The sequence below is a fragment of the Gossypium arboreum genome, chromosome 8 (genome assembly GCF_025698485.1).
Source record: "Gossypium arboreum isolate Shixiya-1 chromosome 8, ASM2569848v2, whole genome shotgun sequence".
Lineage (NCBI taxonomy): Eukaryota > Viridiplantae > Streptophyta > Magnoliopsida > Malvales > Malvaceae > Gossypium > Gossypium arboreum.
In genome coordinates this window covers 18,976,947-18,984,086 of record NC_069077.1, presented here as the reverse complement: position 1 = coordinate 18,984,086, position 7,140 = coordinate 18,976,947, and positions in this window count along the sequence as shown.

The following is a 7,140-nucleotide window of genomic DNA, read 5'->3' as shown; positions in this document are numbered from 1 at the left end:
GAAATATGCAGCATGGTCGCCAGATACGTAAAATGTGTGAGTCACCAACTGAGATATTTTGTGGCAGTGCCACCAGAACTTTCCTACGGGCGTCCACATAACTTTCCCCGACATACTTTCCTTTAAAGGCTGTCTTAAACAGCTCCCAAGTAACCCTATCAGCCGGGGTTCCATCCCTCACGGTGAGCCACCATTGATAAGCCTCATCTCGCAGCAACGATATGGCCCCCTTCAGCTTCTGCTCCACAGAACAGTCAAGTCATCCATAATTCGTTCCGTGGCCTCCAACCAATATTTCGCCACATTCGGGCTACACCGGACATACCCTAAAGATCTCGCCGTTAGCTCAAGTCGTTAAATCGATCCTCAATTCCTTGCGAACTTGCCCGCAACCCTTTCCGAACTCGAAGCATTGCCTGCGACAGGGCGTCATCCCCGGCACCATGATCATGTGATTCCACTTCCGTTGTGGATGGTACCGGTGCTTCTGCCGCTGGCATATGTCCTGAAGATGAAGATCCCGCTCGAGCTCTTCCTCGGCCTCTACCTCGAGCTGTTCGCGTACTCATATCGTATAATCTGATTACGAATTTTATGCATTAATTTTAGCATTCCAGTGATTATTACAGATGTTTTATGATTCAAACAGTAATTCAGAGGTGGTTTTCGTAGAATCGACGTCTAGCTACAGTTTCAGTCTTTTAGCAAACTTTTCTAGGGTTTCAGTAGCATCCTATCTAGAGTATTTCAGTATAGACAGATATTTTAGAATATATTCAGAAAAATTCAGAATACTTACAGGCTTGGGCTGAAGATTCAAAATGCCACCTTCAGAAGTCCAGATTTAAAACTGATTTTTTTTGAAGATCTTCGTTTTTGTAAACCCATTCCACAGCCGAGTTGTTGCAACTTGGCTCTGATACCACTAAATGTAACACCTTAAACCCGGCCTAGACGTTATGATCGGATCCGGTGCGCCACATCGATGCGTTCGAAACGTTCCGTTTTACTTAGTTTGGAAAACTTAGTTGGGGTTGTAAAGATACTTTTAAAGCGAGTTAAGGTGAATAGAAGTCATGCACCGTGTAGGAAACCGGGAAGAAGAGGAGGTGAGTCCATCGGATTTGCTTAATACCAAGCTCCTTCTTGGTTCCAATCCTAGACATGCACACCACCATTGCCACACCTTAACGACTCGTATAATTTTGAGAAAACCGTCGGTTGTGTCTATCTCGAAGAAAAGGATTAAGTTTGAAAACGTTTGCTTATGGAAGTCTTACTTGTAATCGTGTTATTTTGAAATCCTTGATGTTTTTGAAAACGCGTCCTAAAGCTAATCCTTTTTCCTTAGTTATCATAGTTTTTCATCATAATAAAATAAAATAATAAAAGTAAAACAAAACCATAAAAATAATTAAAAGGCCTTATTACACTTAAAACCCAAAACCATAGATGAAATTAAAAGGACATCCAGTTCACCAAAAAGAAACCAGGTTTGTAGAAACATGTGGCCAGTCCGAATCCCTCACAGCACCAAGCCCACTATGGTTGTGGATTACTGCGATGATGAAAATAAGGGGTGAGTTTTGGGAAACTCATGTGTAATCCAACCCAACCATAGCCTAAATCGGTTCAAACCACGAGATGCGAATAAGTTGGCCTCGGCCGAGCAGATATCGAGAATAAAGCCCGTAGGCCCGAACAAACCAGAACAGATATATCATGCTTATGCAGAAACCCAACCATATCCAACCACATACACCCCCATACCATCCTTTCACCATGTGGGGAGACTACTCGACCTACCCAATCGCTACAAGCCACGTAAATATGCAGCATGGTCGCCAGATACGTAAAATGTGACAGAGTCACCAGATCTGAGATATTTTGTGGCGGTGCCACCGTATCAGATATATCGTGGCGAGCCACCGTATCAGATAATTTGTGGCATAGCCACCAGGACGCTTCCTCCATAATATAACCCATGTCCCCATGCAACAAATATTCATTCATGGCATACATCATACAGATTTAATTCATCATGCTTTTCAGACAAAATTAACCCTAGGGGTATAAAGGTCATTTTGTACACATAGGGGTATAATGGTAATTTTGCATACATAGGGGTATTCTAGTAAATCTACCTATTTCTAAGGTTTTCATGCATATCTTAGCCATTACATTTAGCCAGAAACACTTACCGAGCGTTCTTACCGAATTGGGCCCGTTGGCCCATTAACCCAGTTTTGGCCCATTAAGCCTAAAATATAAAAACGCACAAAATCGCACGTACTGCAGTTTTATCACTTCCGATTACCAGTAATAATTACCCATACGTCTCACAAGCATTCGCACACTCGCAAGCGCCCAAAATACCAGTTTTTCGGTATTTTGGCTTTTCGGCTTTTGTCGATCTAGCCTATGAAAGTTTCGGGATTTTCTCGTCGAGATCTACACTCGAACTGCCTACAATTGAATCACTTACTATTACTCCAAATATCAAAAATACAATTGAGTATCTAGTCCCTTACCACATTCGGCCAAACATGCCAAAAACCCTTATTGCTCTTACCTTACTGCCGAAAGATGGTTAACTCCAAAGATCCGATCGTTCCACCTATCCAAGCCCTTGATCAACCGCCTCTAAATCATGCTATTACCAAAACAAAATAGTTATTACGACCCCTCAGGGTTACAAGTCCAAATCGACAACCTCCCTAACTTTTAGGGATTTCGGCTTTTCCTAAAATATGTAAGAAGACTAAGTTTTGGCGAAAACTTACCACCGATTCCTTAGTGACTGATTCCAACGAGTTTCCCACTCGATCCCGATATAGATCTAAGCCCTCAGATGATAACAAAAGTCGATATTTCAATGACTTCAGTATTCGGCCAAGTCCCTTTTAATGTGGGGTTTTTCGGCTTTTTTGCAACTTGTGTTTAGAAAGGTAAAACGAGAGGGTTTTGCTATGGTCTTGTCATCAAAAATTGAGGTTTTAGAGGGCTGGTGAATCGGCCACAAATGATGAAGGGAAGAGATGTGGTTTTGGTTATAAGAAATTGGTACAAAAAGAATAAGCTTTCGGGATTTCGGCTTTTTATGATGTTCGGCTTATAAGGCTAAAAATAAAAAGATTAAGGATGTGATGAAGAGTAAAGAGATAGAAGGGTTCGGCTATGAAGAAGGAAGAGGAGAAGGTAGATGGAGAAAAAGAAATAAAGAAAAGAAGAGAAGAAAAGATGATCAGAATTTCGGCACAACACACCCCAAATGCCGAAATTCCCACTACTACAATACCTAGCCGAATTTCCCATGCTAGAGTCCCTTGGCCGGCCACCTCTTGCTCCTTGATCAGCTCCTAGATTTCCTCCCTTATCTTTATGCTTATTCAATCCCTTACCTTCTTAAACTCTTCTGATGACTTTCATTTCAGGCCCATTACTTCCCTTTCTGTACATAAAATTAATCACTTAATTTGTCATCACTTTGTGACTTGAACACAGGTCCTCCCAAGCTTCCACATGCCACTAACATCCTTCCCAGTGGCGTCACATGCCACTTAACCACTTGCTTCCTTGTGATCCATTTTTCACAAATAATTCCTAAAAAGCCCAATTTATCAGAACCCTTTTCCCCTATGGATTTAAAATTAATTAAAACTACTGGGTTTTATCCTAAGCTTGGGCCTTCTAGAGGCCCACCTACATAATTAATCCTACACATAACAAGCAGAACACAGCATTTTTAATTTTACAACTTTTACAGAATTCCCAAAAATTTGGGGCGTTACATGACACAATGAAGTATGTAGTCTAGTGGTTGTGGCATCATTAAGGTTGTTTGGGAGCCTGGGTTCAAGTCTTGGCTCTTGCAATTTATTTTGGTTTTTTAAGGGAACCTGGACTTTGGCCTTTAGACTTTATTATTAATTGGGGATAAAATATTACACAGAAAGCCTTGTGGCTTAGTGGTAAGAAGCGTGTGAGCATCTGAGGGGAGGCATGGGTTCGAATCCCATGGTAAGCAAGAAGCATTTATTTTGCTAGCAGGGGGCGGCAAGAGTTGGTGTTGAATTTAAACTCTGATGTTGTAAGACCCCAAACCCGGCCTGGACGTTATGACCGGATCTGATGCGCCACATTGATGCGTTCAAAACATTCCGTATTACTTAGTTTGGAAAAGCTGAGTTGGTGTTGTAAAGACACTTTTAAAGGTAGGTTAAAGTGAATAGAAGCATGCACCGGTAGGAAACCGGAAAAAGAGGAGGTGAGTCCGTTGACCGCTTAAGTACCAAGCTCTTCCGGATCCAATCCTAGACATGCACACCACCATTGCCACACTCTAACATCTCGTATAATTTTGAGAAAATCGTTTGATTATGTCCGTCTTAAGAAAATGTTTAAGTTGAAAACGTTTGTTTAAAATATTTATTTCCTTGAAAACATTTACTTTATGAAAACTTTATGCGTCATCGTGATCTTTTAAAAATCAAGTAGTTTTTATAAAAGCGAACCCTAGTGCTAACCAGTTTAATAATCCCCAAAATAAAAATAATTAAAAAGAGCGGCCTTATTACAACTTTAAACATAATAAAATAAAATAATCCAAATTAAATGCTAAACTTATTTAAGATTGGCAATCCATCTTCATGGCCACTCTGAATCCCTTGACTCCAAGTCCACCAACTAGGGCTCACGCAATGAGGGAAGAGGAAGGGGTGAGTTTGGAAAACTCGGTGTATCAGAAACCCATCCAAAGCCCAATTCACTCGAGCCCATTGGGCCTAAGCCCTATTCAGATATCAAGACACAGAGGTCAAGCCCTTTTCGAATCTGAGAGCAAGGCCTTAGCCCTTTTACATAACGGTGTGGCCCATAGGCCCGGTTCAAGAACATGAGTATCAATGAAATAATGAATGCAAGCCCATCTGGGAGACTACTCAACCCACCAACCGCTACACCGCCCGCATCAGCCCTACACACCATGTGGGAATATCTCAACCCACCCATTTCACACACCACAGTTTAAACAGCGGCACTCAAATTCGATCGGTTGAGGCAAAGCCTCCGAGACGTGGATGAACCACTTTCAATACTTCCTCCATTAATACCCCAACCCCATGCAAGAGATATTAATAAAAGCATATCATGTAAAATACAACATTGATCAATCATGCGATTCACCAATTTAAAACCCTAGGGGTATATCGGTAATTTTGCTCTTTAGGGTAATTTGGTAATTTTGCTCTTTAGGGTAATTTCGTGATCTACGCTCTTGCACAAGCTAATTCAATAATTTTTATCGTTTTATGCAATTTGATTCCACCATCTACCTAATGAGCTAATTTGCCCATCTCTTATCCATATTGGTCCAGTAAGCCCATTGGGCCCATTTTGGCCCATCAAGCCCTTTTTCGAAATACGCTAAAGCATCACGCTGAACGTGCTTACCACCTTGCGGTGCAGATCTAACAATTCCTCTATGACTTGAGAGCATTCACATACTTACATGACCATGAAATGCCGGATTTTGACATTTAAACTTTTCGAATTGAACTAAGAAAGGGTGTTCTAGACACACCGATTCATGACGATCGCTTTCGAGATCCCTTCGATGTCCTACAATTTATTAGCACAGTTCTTATTTACAAACCATAATACTAAACCCCAAATCTTACTTATCCATGATCCAACCATATCCCTAAAACCTTTGAAACCTTACCTTTTGCCAAAATCGATAGTTAGCTCGAATCCGATTGCTCCAATGAACCACGCCTTAGATTCAACGCTTAAGAAGACTCTAGTCACCGAAAGAAAACATCGATTAAAGACTCTTAGAGCCATATGCCCAAATCGATGACCTCCCTAATTTTAGGGACTTGACTTTTCTTAACTTTGCAAAATAAAACAGATCCGAGATGATACGTACTTACCCCTTACTCCCACTTGATTTCCACGCAATCTAGTGTAGATTTATCTATCAAACGACGGTAGAACTCGATTCCCCAAAGTCTTGAAGTTTCGCTATAAGCCCCAAATCTATGGTTTTTCGCTTTTGTGTGATGAAGAAGATGATAATGTGGGGCTACAACCTTGAAGTAGAATTGCGGTCGAGATCTAGGATTAAGAAAAGATAATTGCAAATTAATAAAAACAAAAGAACATAGGAGAACACGGCTTTGAAGAAATCGGCACAAGCAATGATCACAGGATTTCGCTTTTATGGATTCGCAAAAGTATTGATGAATAGCAGGTGTAATGAATAGTTTTGAAGAAGAAGAAAGAAAAAATAGAAGAAGAGGAATAGGGAGGTGGTAGTTTCGCTAGAGAGGAAAAAGAGAGGAAAAACAACCCTAAGGTGTTAAAGCAGAAGAAAACGGCACCACTCAATACCCTAAGTGCCAAATACTAACAACATAGCCCCCGCCGATTTTTCCCTCTTCAATTCCCATAATTGCCAACTCCTAGCCTCATCCAAATCCCTTAAATCTCTCCCTTATCCCTCCTTAATCCAAGCATTTAAACCGATCCAACTCTCCTTTAGCAGAATCCACGAACTCCAACACTTACCCTCCCGAACTAAAAAATAAATGCATCTATTTGCCAACACAGGAATCGATCCCTTGCCTTCCCAAAGCTCCACACGCCACTTTTCTAGGAGCCTAGTGGCGTCACCCTTGCCACTTAACCAAGGCTCTTTTGTGATGCAATTTACCCATCACTCCACTTAAGGCCACTTAGCGGAACCCCTAACTCCTAAGTCTAAAATTCCAAAAATTCAACTGGTTTTGGCCAACTCATGGGCCTTCTATAAGCCCATTTACCTACTCAAAATACTAATTCCACATCCAAATACAAAATTTTAAAAATCTTTACAAAATATTGAAAATCGCGAATAAACCCGAAAATCGGGATGTTACAACTCTACCCTCCTTAAAGAAATTTCGACCTCGAAATTTTACCTTATCGAAACAGTTGAGGGTATTGTTCTTTGCATAGCCTCCTCGATCTCCCGGTAGCTTCCTCCTTGCCATGGTTTCTCCAAAGTACTTTCACTAGTGGAATTGATTTCCTTCTCAACATCTTGACGTCACGATCAAGTATTTGCACGAGTTCCTCTTGAAGGTTAAATCTGGTTGT